This window comes from Glossina fuscipes, unplaced genomic scaffold, assembly GCF_014805625.2.
Source record: "Glossina fuscipes isolate IAEA_lab_2018 unplaced genomic scaffold, Yale_Gfus_2 83101, whole genome shotgun sequence".
NCBI lineage: Eukaryota > Metazoa > Arthropoda > Insecta > Diptera > Glossinidae > Glossina > Glossina fuscipes.
Window position 1 is genome coordinate 5,836 of NW_024004742.1, and position 14,362 is coordinate 20,197.

Here is a 14,362-nt window from a genome sequence, read left to right on the forward strand (position 1 = left end):
GTATTGTACGTGGAGAAAAATATGAACTGCTTGCAACACCTAATAGTGGAAGGCCGTATCGGAACACGTTGAGGCTTGGGTAGAAAATAAATGCCGTGGCTATGTAATATTCAAACTTGGTCCGGCCTGCGAATCGTAGGTGAAATATACACAGCAAGGAACTGAGAAAACTTTTGGGCTTTAGTTAATAGTATAAGTTAGGCAATAATAGTGAGATTTTTACATAAATGTAGCCCAAAAAATAAGTTCCTTAGCTATCAATTAGTGCAAAATCTACGGGGGAACAACTGACACATTCTGTTATTAGATGTCCGAGTAAACTTCAGTAAATTGGAATTGATTGTTTTATAAAACCTGTAGGACAGACAGTTTATGAAACCTTATTTTCCCCTCGTTTATTGAACAGGCCCAATATAGATTTGACTCTTGAAGATTTAATCTTAGCAATGTGATTTTATAAGTGAAATCACTAATTTGGATCAATCTATTGTCACTTGGACAGAATATGCATGGCTTTCGAGAACTGGAATCTGCACACGAAATACGTGGGAAGACATCAGAAAGACATCAGACAGAAACACAGACAAATGGGCAGACACAACGAACATACATGTCTTTCAAGAATTGGGATCTGCACATGAAACGCGCGAGCAGATATCAGATAGAAAGAGGGACAAACGGGCGGATACAATTAAATCAGTTAAAAAAATGCCTCTGAAGCGATGATGTGAACAGAAACCATAAAATTTGAAAAGTAAAAGGTGTCAAGAAAAAGGTTTTGACATTTACTCGAAGCTAAGCGATACACATGTAACCTAGATCTACTGCAAATGTTGATAAAGTTTATGTATAATATTTCGAAAATCAGATAAGTTAGTAAAAAAGGGAAAATATTAGCAAAAAACTGCCAGCGACGCAATCAGAAGATAAACTTAGCTCCACTCTTTTTGTTTTAAGAACTTTTCAGCTGAGCCATGTTGCTCTTGTTTTATGAACGGAATGCGGAAAGAAAGCAAGTGTCCCGATTCAGAAAATACCTAAATTGGCCTAAATTCGTCTATCCCGACTCCCTTCGGGTGTTAAATATATCGGCATAGACTTTGTAGTGTAGACAATGCACATTTATTTTCATCGCTTGGCTGAGATGAACCATTCAAAAACCCTACTCTCATGTTTGACTTGATTTCACATGGCCAGAGGCCACGTTATACTTGTAACTTTGCGCAAGGCTACAAGGCTTTTCGCTATTTCCTTGAATTTGATGTCGGTTATATAAGAATTCACGGCGAGGCACCTAGGTTTTTATGCATTTCACATCATGCATAATAGGTATCCGAAACCTCAATGTGAAGTTCATCGCTGGCGAACGGCAAAGTGCAATTTTTTTGCTCCTTTATGCCAGTAACCGCTGCTGGAGAATATCCAAGATTCGCATTAAAGCAAACTCTTTCATATGTGATTATTTTCTTGTGATATTTTTTTATAGAAGAAGAAACATTTCGCATTAATAGTAGAATTCCCACGACAAAGAAGTAGAGCTAAGTCAAGCCACTTCTTCTATATCCCACTCAATATTCAATCTGTCTCTTAAAATACGATTTAATTTTTTTACTTTTTTTTTTTTTTAACCAAATATAAAAAGTTTGTCTGCAGGTGTAACAGGTCCAAGTTGCATATTTATCGCTTAGTTACGGATAAATGTCAAAACTTTTTTTTTTATGTTGTGGCGGTGGCGGTAGCAAAAACGTTTTTTTGAAATGTAACCATAAAACCATTTGCGAAGGCTATGCAGCTACGGTTGCTGGTTTTTTCTTTTCGAATTTGATGGCTTTTGCTCATACAATTGAGCGATAGCAACTAAATTCGATTATCACAGAGACGGGGGTAGACATGTGTGTGAAAAGAAGAATATGTTGTGTGAACACAACTTACACACACACACACACACACACATACACACCGATAGCGTTAAACTATTCCCCCGCTAAGCTATTACACAGTAAGCGCAGCGAATGAACAATCGGACATGTACGCCTGCCTTCGTAACAGTCAACTAAACCGCAAAGCAATGCAATTGTCCGAAAATGTTTGGCTTGTTAAGTGTCAATTTGCAAAGAAATGGAGAAAAAACAAAAAAGAAAAAACAATGCTGCACCAACAACAAAAAGCGGACACAAACAAACATACACCACACCACACTTGCGAACAAACGCATGCATACACATATACATTGAGGGGAACGAAACTTAATAAATAATAAACATTTGCAAACAATTTCTGTGATAACATCTGTTGAAGCTTGCAGAGAGCAACCAAAACACGAGAAACAACATATGCAGACAAAATTTAGTGTGATTTAGCATGAATTCACATGTGTTCGTGTATGCGTCTAGTTACATATGACATCGATTTCCAATAAAACAGTAGCTAACGGCAGCAACAACTATGTGCCAGTGCTACTGCGACACAATGACTACACTGCCATGCCATTATGTTGTATGCGAACGTAACTCATTAAGATCGCATCTTTGCTAATAATGCTCAACGGATTAGTTGGGCTATTATGTGCATGTATGTATCTATCCGAGATAATATACATAATTTTTGGCATTTTTTAGATATTTTTATAATGATAACAAGAAAAAATAAAACTAAAGCTTAACACGTAAGAAAATAATATACGGCAATGGCCGAATCTTTTATACCCGCCGCCACCATTATTCTACTCTAAATACTCTACTCAACGTTGGGCGCGTGTGGTTGATTTTTTTAATTTTTGTAGGAAAAAATGGTAAATTTATATTGTTTGCTTGAAGCAGACACCAAGAGGACTTCACCACAGCAATTAACAGACAGGTAGTTAGATGGACTAAGAAACACACCTACAACCGTTCAGATTTGATACTAATCAATTATATCGGCTTAGGTTATTTTAAGCGATGCAAAAAATACTTCACTGCAGCCCATATCTGTAGAATTTACGCCACCTTTATCCGGCCATAATTAGAGTACAAGTCGCATGTATGGGCGGAAGCATCAAAAATTTACTTGAAAAACCCCGTTAACCGCATACACAGAAAGGTTAAGATTGTGAGGAAAGAATGTCCACAATTTTCGATATTCTCGAGCGTAATGTGGGCTGTGACGTGTTTATGTACATGTACATCTAGGGCAAATGTTCTACAGTGATAAAAAAAATTTGTCCACCAATTAAGGTCTTTAACAAGACTATAGCGTTCCCACCAGTTCCTTTTGGAGTTACTTCCCGCCTTTAGAACAAACTACCAGTTGTGCTTGATGTGTCGATTTGCAATATATATATATATACGTATATATATATATGTATAACCGTTTGTGATCCCCGCCGTACTCGCATCCCCTGACTGGCCGGTTGTAAAAAAAAAAGCGTAGACTTTAAGGTTTTCTAGTGCTGCAGACATTTTGACAAACAAATGAAATTTTAATTTTCTATAATATTGAGTAGTCATGGCCAATTTTTGCATTTTGCAGGTGATGCAGGACCACCAATGGGAATTTCAATTCTTGTGGTTTATTAGCAAAGAACAAAAAATCAATTTTTTTTACTTTCGAAAACACGTACGGCCTCAGATTATATTGTACTCTAAGCGTACCCTTTGGCCGATTTGGCCCAACTTCAACAGTAACCTACATGGAAGCGCTTCCAATGGTTCTAGCAAATTTGAAGCAGATATCATCTGTTTTACGAACGGAAGATTGCTTACCACAGACTGCCAGACAGATGCTTAAATCGGTTTAGAGTTTGATGCTGGCCAAAAATACATACATTTATTTGAAAATCCCCCCAGGTATTGCAAACGGTTTGATTAAATGAATATAACTCTCGTCTTTTGATGACTGGCTCAAGAAAACGGAAAGAGAATATGGAATTAACTATAAATGGTTACTACAACCCCTAAGATCTTGAGTTGTCAAATTACTTTTCTAATCTCAATAAAAAAAGTTTTTTAGCTACGCTTATCAAAGTCCACAATTTAACGATTTACTTATTTTGTTATACATTTTCTTACATTATATTCATATTTCTATTTATTACGTTTTAATATCCACCACTGGAAAAGGAAATTTCAGAGATCCTATAAAGTCTTGATCAACGTGAACTTCTGAATCGATTAAGCCATGTATGTCTGTAAATTTCAAGATGCCGTAGAGTTTTCTTCGGTCGTAGCTACAGTAAGTGCTCATTCGGTAGAAGCGTAACATTTATCGATTGGTCAAAATCCCACTAGGCTGCGGCCCTATCACCCTATTTCTTTCTCTTTTCTCCATTCTTTGTGATGATCACCATATTACACGAGTAGGAGGCATACCCTGGGTGATTGGTCATGTTAAAAAAAAGGTGGTATGAATAATCGGAATTCAAGACTACCATTAAGCCAGATAAAGTAAACTCCATAGTTTAGCTGTCGGAATTGTTATGTGAACCATTTGGTTCAATTAGCCCTGAGAGAATTGTTTCCTTGCTTCTTCTGCTTGCGGAGAGTCTCCGTGAAAAACGTCTCTTGCCAGAGGGCCGAAAGTGGCCACTTCGGGGACTTTTATAGTTACTACCAAATGGTACACATAAATAATAAGATGTTAGGTGTTTCCGCCTTGTCCAGGGGGACGAAAAATACACACTCATTCTCGAATTCTGGGACACCAGGGGAGATAGGTTTCCTTAAACGATGGATATTGTGCTACTCACTGGCTCCCCAGCTATCATTTCATATTTAACCAGCATGTGGTCGGCTGCCGTGAAATTAAATACTAAGCACCGAATGAATTACAGCAATTATTGCGAAAACCTCCAAGATAAAGTTTTTCTGGAAAAGCTTATTTTCTAAAGTCACGAACGCGATATAATTTGGTGCTAAGAGAACTTTTGAGAGTTGCCAAAATTTTTGGTTGCTTTTAAAAATATGTCTCCAGTAAATTATCTTAAAATCCTTTCAAGCAATCTTCAAATAGTCATCTTGCTTTTTAAATCGCTGAACCCGAACGTGAGATCAGTCCCGAGGTTAGGTGATAGCTCTATCAGCTCGCAGAAAAACTTTAAATTTGAAAAGACGAAGCATTGATAGATCTTCTGATCAAACCAAGCATATGCTTTTTATTTGGTGTTTGTTTTATCAAGAATACTGAAATATGAAGCGGGTAACCGTCAAAACTGCTTGGGCCTATGATTCTAAATATTCTGTCTCGAAAATAATTTCGTGTAACAACACAACAGTGAAAAAATATTACGGCTTGATTACTGAATCGAAAGTGGATTTTGGGGAAAAAATATCTTCTTAGTAAGTATTAAGGAACTTCTGCTTATGCAGAAAAGTGTTTGCCCATGATATGTTAGAAGCTTCTCAGAGAACATTTTTATCGCGCGACATGAGCAATTTCTAAGCACGATTTAGGCATACATTCGCAAAGTATTTCGCATTTTATACATTTGGTGGGTAGCATTTGTCAAGATACATCTGTGTTTGTTCGCATTTTGTTTGGGGTATAATTGCCTCCTTATTAGGTAACACCTTACTTAATAAGTTCGCAGGATGACATGCAGATGTAGGATGACGATTGCAGAACGCATACAAGTTTTAGATAATACTTGTCTTTAGTTAACAAGTAACCGTTGTTTCAATGATGCTACACACGAAAGTCAGATTTTTTCATTTTTCCAAAAAAAACAAAGGTACCGTCTCCAACACAACTGCAACTTGTAAACTAATACTTGGCATGTCATAAAACTTTGATATATTCCGTGTAAAGGTTGGTAACGTCTAAAAATTGCATCGATACGTTAATAATGGCGACATTTAAATGCCATCCTACGGCCCTACGTTCATAAGTTGTGCGGAGTGCTTTAGAAAAGAAAATCAACAGCAGATTCAGAAATTAAAGGAGTTACTGTACTTATTTCTTCTCTCTACTTTCGTTTGCCTTTTCAATCATTTCCACTTCTAAAAGGAAATTTAAAAGTAGCTTTCATTTTCTTCAGTTTCATTCCCAGCACACAATTACTTAGAAGTACAACTTTTCTGTAACACGATGCACTGAATACTTGCTCCTCGCTTACTCTTACTTCTTTCCTTTACCACTCCCTCTCACTCTTTCAGTTATTTGGAATGCTGCAATTAATGAAAAAAGCTTTTGTATGCTTATTTACACACTCACACGTGTATACGTATGTCGGGCGTGATATCCGCATATGAATGCATTGAGAGAAATTATGAGAAAAATGTTCATTTAATTTCATGTTATTGTCACAACAACACTTGTTCAGAGACAAATTAGTAAAGTAAATATTGTAACTTTTTAATTGAAAATCCATTTAGTTATCTTCGATTTTCTAAACAAAGCCAAGATCACACATCAACACGTATTTTATATAAATGTATGAAATTGTTATGGACGTGAGTAATGGTAGTAACAAAGAAAAATAAGAATAAATATCTGACCTGAATGAAGTGCTTAGTTAAACCATCAAGCTGTTGTTACTGTTATTGTTGGTGTTACTGGTGATGTTGCTGTTGTTACAAGGGCTATTATGACTATCAAATACAATATAAGGATAAGTTTATGAGTGAGTACTAGATTATATGCATGTATGATTGTTTGTATATGTTTATATGTTAGTTTGTATTTGTTACTGAGAAGATCAACAACAACGTGCACTTATTGTCTTATTCAGTAAGAAAATTTTTGCAAAAAAAATTCCTTGCTCGCATTGTATATGGAAAAGCTATTGTGATACACATAACATTATCAACAACAGTAGCAATATCCTGTTCCTTTACTCTATAAACCTATAGCTTTGTTCTCTCAATACATGGTGCATTCTTACATAAAAGCTTGACTGCCTAACGGACTGTACGCTTGACTGTCGGTTTGACTGCCTACATGCCTGTCTGCCTGCCTGCCTGCCTGTCTTCTCGGCATTACTGCCTTGTATCCTAACATAGACCTTATAAAAGATAGAAAATTTTCTGCAATTTTTATTTATCATTTTTCCCATATACGCAGATATGTTCATATATGTGAATCTTGTGTAGTAAAGCAAACATTGTAAAGCAGCTGCAATAGCAGTCCAGATACACGCAAACGTATATACGCGCGTATAAAGCGATAAGTACAGAACAATGCTTGTCTTGTTTTTAGCAATTAGCGCATATGCTAATGTTTGTTTATAGAGATGCAGCAGTGTTCTTGTTCTTTTCCACCTTCTATTTTTGCTTTCGCTTTTGTTTTACAATTTCCTAGATAATATTTAATCCTAGAATGTGTTGTACGGTGTACGTGTGTAACAGTGTACGAATGCTTTTAAATTATTATAAGACGTTGCTACTAACTCAGGTGTCGTTACGAAATGTTCTTTACTTTACCGCCTCTTCATGTTCTTTCCAAGTTTTCTTCCTTTCGCATCAGAGAAATTGAAAAATCTCTACGTTAACATGAAAATTGATTACTTTCTTTTGTACATATAAATGCCTGTATAAGCCAATGTGCTTGTGTGCATGTATGTGTTTGTGTGTTTGTGTTAAAAGAAGGGAAAATAATGCATACTTTTTTTGTTGTTTTTATTTTTTCTTATCATACATGATTTTGGTTACTTTTTTGTTGGTTATTTGGGTCACTGTGTGACAACATAAGACAATACATGCAAACATTTTGTTTAATGGCTGTCACTGCATTAGAAGAATGAAAAAGTAATCAATTTTTGCGTTAGTACTTGTATATGACTATGGCGCTTGTATAAAATTTGCTTAGCATCACATTACACAGGTAATGATGTGGAATTAACAGCAATGTCCTTAGAGTGTCTAGTGTATGTTGAATGTTTAATTAATTACGAATCATATCTATCTGCACATAAATAAATGCTTGTGGCAAGTAAGTAAATTAATATCATAATATATTATTATAGCATGATCATGTTCACGCAATTTTTTTTATATCTCTTAAAAATCGCGTGCTATAAATGAGATTAGTATGAAATTTAGAAGTATCTCCTTTTCTTTTAATTATTTCTTTTGTTTAGATCATTTACTCTATAAATAATAAAAGGGAAAGTAAATAAACTTCTTACATTCTTTCATTGCTTTAGTTTTTTATTTTATTTTTATTTTTTTTTATGGACTTGGAAACATTAATCACTTATCCTCGACAATGTAAGTTTTGTATATGAATTTAATCGATGTAATCCTTTTCAAATTTTCTTAAATATCGCAAGCTATAAATGACGTTACAATTTTTCTTTATTAAGGCTAAAAAACACCTAACACTGATTCTCCATTTCACGTAAATATATACAAAAAAAAAAGGCAATAATAATAATGACAACAACATAGTAAAACTGAATTTAAAAAAAATTTTTTTGCTTAAAATTTTTTCTTTTCTATGCTTCGATTCATAAGCATTTATCATACCATTATATGAATTTGTAATTTGTATTTAATTCACGCCATTTACTTTAAATCCTTACGGTAAGCAAGTAAATTGATTGCTTAAACACATAGAGGATGTTCATGCATTCACTTTTTTGAATACTTTTAACTATCACATGCTACAAAAGAGATCAAAGTGAAATTTGAAAGCATATGTTTTTTAAATGAGATTAAAAAACAGTTATGATTGAGATTAATAAACATTTATCAGCAATTTGTCACTAATAGACATTAAAACCGAAAACAAATAAGTTTTTGATAAAAAATATTTATCACTACCGTTTTGCAGCAATAATTTTTCATTTGAATTTATCTACAAATGCTCTTAAAAAGCGCATGTTATTAATGCGATCAGCAAGCAAGTTGAAAGAATCTCCCCTTTTTTTACCGAGTTTTACTTATTCCCTGCTGTTCATAGAGATATTGAAAATGTGTTCAAAATAACACCCACGATATTATGAAACCGAATAAAATTTTCTTATGCCATATGAATTTTTTATTCGAATTTAATTCATGTAACTTTCTTTAAAGGCTTTTAAAAAGATAACTAAGTTGGAAGCATCCCGTTTTATCCTCATTCACAAGACGAAGTGACTTATCACACAGGGCATGCCGGGAATGCATGTATAAAAATTTCGATACGAAGAACAAGGTAATAAAATCGAAAATAAAATAATTTGTGACATATTTCTTCCTTTTTTTTTTTTTTTTGGCTTCAAAATCTTTTTTGCTGTCTTCTCTTTTTAGCTGAGATTAAAAAACACTTATCACTTACCCTCTGCCGTACGATAATGTAATAAAACCAAAAATAAAGTAATTTGTGACAATTTTTTTGTGCTTATTTTTTTGCATCAAAATTTTCTTCAAGTTTTTTTTCTTCACTTTTTTATTACATTAAAATCATTTGTATGCGCGCATGTTTATGTATGAATTTAAAACATTTGATTTGTTTGTTGGCGCCATCGTCTACTCTTAGTTGAACCAATTTTCAGTTGTTTTTTTTTTTTTTTTTTTGCGCTTGATAATTTCAAGTCTGCTCTGTTGCCAGCTTTGTCTTTATGGCTTAAGTCTGTGTTTGTGCCTGTTGTTGTTGTTGCTCTTATTGTATCAATACAATTTTTGTGGATTGTAAGCATTTTGTAATTGGCATAAAATGTCAATTGATTATAATGTTATGTCGTATGTCTCTCTCTATGTGCGTGTGTGTATCTGAGGAGAAGGAAAAAGAGCGCAAAAATCAGTTAGAAACAAGTACGTACACAAGACTGACATACATAACGACAAAATCCTTTAAAATACACAAAATTAAACTTAAATATGTCGATTTGCATTAAAATTCTAATTTAAAACAATTGTTGTTACTGTTGATCTGCTATAGTTTTTAGATTAAGACCAACATAAAAATAATGTAAGCAAAGATTTCTATTAAATAATTTCAAAATCTCTTACGTACTGTGACACTAATATCAATAGAAATTTGGAGCTTAAGTTGATGTCAAATACTAGCACACACTTCTCATTTTCTTAACTGAAACTGAGCTATTCGCGAGTATATCCTTCAACTTTCAACTTACATATGTCGGACGAGAGTGACTTATATTAACCGATATAGAACCGATATTGTCTTTAAGAGAACGTGGAACCGCCTACAATTCATTTTCTTATGAAGGGTGCCTTTGGTTGCAAGAAGTGCTTAATGTGACGGTAACCGGTTGCTTACCGAATGGATCAGCAGGTTGCTTGATTGCCAGTTATTTATAAACGAATTTTCGCATAGCTAGTTGCATGCCGTGTGATAAGCTTTGGTAATAAAAGCTATTGGTATAGGCTCGATTGGCCAAGACTGGCCACAGTTTCTTAACACCATTTTTCTATCGTTCTGATAATCAGTTGATTACTTATAAACGACTGTCGTGATCCTTCTCTGATGTGGCTTCGAGTTGGGGCAAGAACTTTAAAGAAAGTCTAATTAAGAAAACTTCCCAATAAGTTTGGTTATACAGGTGAGACGCACTGTCAGGAAGTAATGCAGTTTTCTTAGACAACTTTCTATATATACATTCTGGACCTTATGGTTAGATAGCGCGTGTGATAATGTGTACTACATATTGTCTCAAATGCGACATCGAAATGGCAAGCATAAGTTAGTTTTACACGTTAAACCGTCCACGCCATTTGGTCGAATGAGATCGTAAATGCTGTCTTGCTAAAACAGCGTAATAGCGTAAAGAAAGAATAATTGGTCCTCATCGGTGAAGAAGAAAGCGTGTCCAGTAGGCAAAACATGTTTCGCAACGCATCACCTGAGATATTGCTCAAAGTCCGTACATCTGTTTTAATCATCAATTTACTTTGGCGTTTGCCAATCTTTTAACTATGATATAAATTTTTTATAATTCATATGTAACTTTTGATTATGTCACTTACGTTCCTCTAATCACTTGATATTACAAATCTGCTATATTGGTGTGTAAAGTCTATCTTGTGGTGATTATGCTCCATAGCGCTGTGCAATGTGTATGTTGAGTGTTGATGAATCTTTCAAGGAACAAAAAAAAAAAGAAGACATATACATACCGGCTTTACGGGCCTCTGGGCGCTTGACTTTTATTGCTTACCCGTCGTCCATCTCTCGATTGGAATGTGATTCCCCGCTCGTCACCGCGGTTATCAGCTCTGAAAGGTTTGATAAGTGATGAATTAATTCTATCGAGTGAGGGTTTATATACCGTCAATAATACTACGGTTGAGTACTACATGTTTGTGTGTCACTAATAAATGTTGATCATTTTGTAATAGTTTATAATTTGTTTAAATTTATGTTTGATCTTGTGTTAAACAGATGTTTTGATCATATGCAGACAGGCGAAGTGTGTTACATTGTTGAGCGAATCATAAAAGTATTGAAGTGATATGTATTATTGTAAGTTTGTCGGGTTTATTGTGCTTTGTAAAAAAACATATTACAGCTCTCTTTATATAACCACATTACAGACTACTTCATACTCTTCTACATTAACATTATGGGATAATTTACCAATATTCTTCTCTTCTTTCGTCCGCACGTTTACCTTCCTTTTTACTATCTTCAGGCGGTATATTTCTCATCGTACGTGAAAAGTTCTAAAACCCGTAATAGATAATGATGTAGAATGTTATGCAAATGTATATCACTCATTTTCATGTATGTCTCATTTAGTTCGCATACGCTTCAGTCCATTTTGCATCAAGGCGAGTAAAAATTTTTTACTTATGTTTTTTTGGCGTAAATTAATATCTTTTTATATTTTATATATTTAATATAAATTTCATACTTACCAACGAACTCTGGAGATATACTTAATCATATTTTTTGTTTTTGACGGCGCATAGAATTTTTTCAAAAAGACCTTCTGGAGTTGTCTGTATACCATGTAACAAACTACCGCGGCCAGTTGTTCTCTAATCACATTGCCCGACTTCAGAGGAACTAGAGCTAGTTTTTTCCAACGTTATCTTATGTCTTCGTTTTCAAGCCTCACGTTCACAAACACTACTCCCTTTCTCCACCACTCTTTTCTTATAATCTCCCCTGAACCTCATCAACTAATGAATGAAATAAATTCGTAGACTAAAAAGGAAGCAAGAGAGATAGATAGATAGATAGATAGATAGATAGATAGATAGATAGATAGATAGAGAGAGAGAGAGAGAGAGAGAGAGAGAGAGAGAGAGAGAGAGAGATTTTTTCCTTGAAGGTTACATTGGTAACGTCCATAATTAGGGTGCAGAAGCTGCAGGCTTTACCACTCGGTCAACTTGGTCATTCTTCAATTAACGGATACGACAAGTTACCCGAAGCATTCTAATTTTATCACCGCATGTTGTCTTGATTTTTCTTATTTTATTGATGGTTTTTCCAGCTTGAAGTCGATTTACAAACAGACTATCAGTGACAATAACAGTTTTGGGTTCGTCTTTATGAGGAAGCCTCGCAGTGTGAAGTAAAGCTCTATCCAGCGAAATATGCGATTGGGAAGAAGCAATAACCCAAGGCATTGACATGTGGCAGATCGCCGTATTTAGAGGAAATCGTCATTTTCCAGCATTTTTTCAGCAACGATATTTCTGAAGACGCAATCTATGGTGTCCTATTTTTTCTACATAGAGAACAAACTCTCACACGGATCGGGTCCACACATTACAATAATATATATTCAAATAACAAATATTATTTTGAAAAACACGGAAAACAATTTGAAATTTTCAAAATTACTCAACGGAAGTCGTTCGACAAATTTGATCTGAGAATTTCAGATCGCATTTTTTAATTTTTCAACCATTCGGTTATGTAGCCGCTCCTATCAAAAAGGCGGATCCTTATATGCTAAAAATGTCTAAAGTTTAAAATTTTATGATGAAAGCCGATCCATATACCAATTTGGAACCATGTAGGCCCACTTTTTGTACTACATCTCATGTAGAGGTTTTTATTAGAAACATTCTCTTTACATGGTAGACAATCTAATTATTAATACCTTATAAAAAAGATAGGTAAAGAATAATAGGACCTTTGATTCCACGAAAGTTTCAATCACGTCTGCTCATTTCTTGGGCCTGGCATGAAATGTATGTCTTCCCATAGAAACAAGACATGATTGATGATTTTCGTGACAAAAATAAATGGAAACGTAATTAATCTATTTAGTAGTCGGACAATAAAATTTTTACTTATTGTAATCTATACTGAAAAATAAGGCAAACATTTTTCAAAATGTTTTATTTTCTTCTTTTTTTTTCTTTTTTCATAATAGATCTCAACGCATCCATCAGCCGTAGGAACAACTTTTCTCAATTTCATTTCACATCTAAAAGAAAATTTGAAATCATTGACAACTTGATGACGTGAGCAACACAAGAAACATAACGAATGGTAGTTTCGCCATAAATCATACATACACTTGGCTTTCAAGCAGAAGAACCAAAAAAATAAAAAAAAAAAAAAAACTTTCAGTAATCTTTCTTGAGTTATACGTATAAGTGTGTGCGTGTGTATGTTTGTGTTTGTTTGGGTCCTCATACACAAAAGTTTGCAGCAGATTAGTCATGGAAACTGACACAACAATTGACATTTAGTCTTTTTTTGTCTCTTCTGTGTTTTTGGCTTCTTACATGAGTTCAGAGTAACCGCCGGGTTAAGCTAAAGTTAAATTGGGAAAAACGAAAGGAAATCGTCTCATATTCAGCTGACATGTTACATATATACATAAAATACACGCACATGATAATATCTGTATGTCACTTAATGTACCGCAAAACTTACAGTACAGTCAGGAGATGATAGAAATGACGACGTGAGGACTGCAATATAACGACACAAAAACAAACAGAGAGAAATGACAGTAGAATAAAATGGTCAGTTAGACCCGAAAGTTTAAGAATTAAGCTACAGTTACTTTTTATATGCTAAATAAACAATCGCATATTGTATGCACATATACGACATTGTGTGCGTGTGCCAATACTTGGATTGTTTACGATTACTGAGTACGCATGCATATATATGTGTATATTTTTTCTTGTTCGCTGACTGACTGGTTAGCTGGCTGGGATGGCTGACTGGCTGGCAGTAAGAGTTGCAATGTCAGTATTTCGACAAATTCTTGTTGGAAAATTTGAAATTTAAATTGAAAATGTTTCTGTGTGCATGTGTGTGTGTGTGTGTGTGCACGTGTAATATTAAAATAATAAAATGCAAACTTTTTCCTTTTGTTGGTGTTCTTGAGGATACTGGAATGAATTGAAGCTTATTGAAGAATGTTGGGGGTTCATATGTATCATCAAAGCTCCAGCCTTCCATCAGCCTTAGCATGGTGGAGTGGCAGCAGCAACATCATTGTCGTCAGCAGCATTATCATGAGCAT

At 34.6% G+C, this 14,362-nt stretch overlaps 1 long non-coding RNA gene across 1 annotated transcript; it reads left to right on the plus strand.

The window, feature by feature from the left end:
- The first annotated feature begins 9,022 nt into the window (after nucleotides 1-9,022).
- On the plus strand, nucleotides 9,023-12,517 carry LOC119644058. Its single transcript, XR_005248473.1, has 3 exons — nucleotides 9,023-9,111; nucleotides 9,207-9,272; nucleotides 12,362-12,517. It is a non-coding gene; the product is annotated as an uncharacterized LOC119644058 (long non-coding RNA).
- The last annotated feature ends 1,845 nt before the right edge of the window (nucleotides 12,518-14,362 follow it).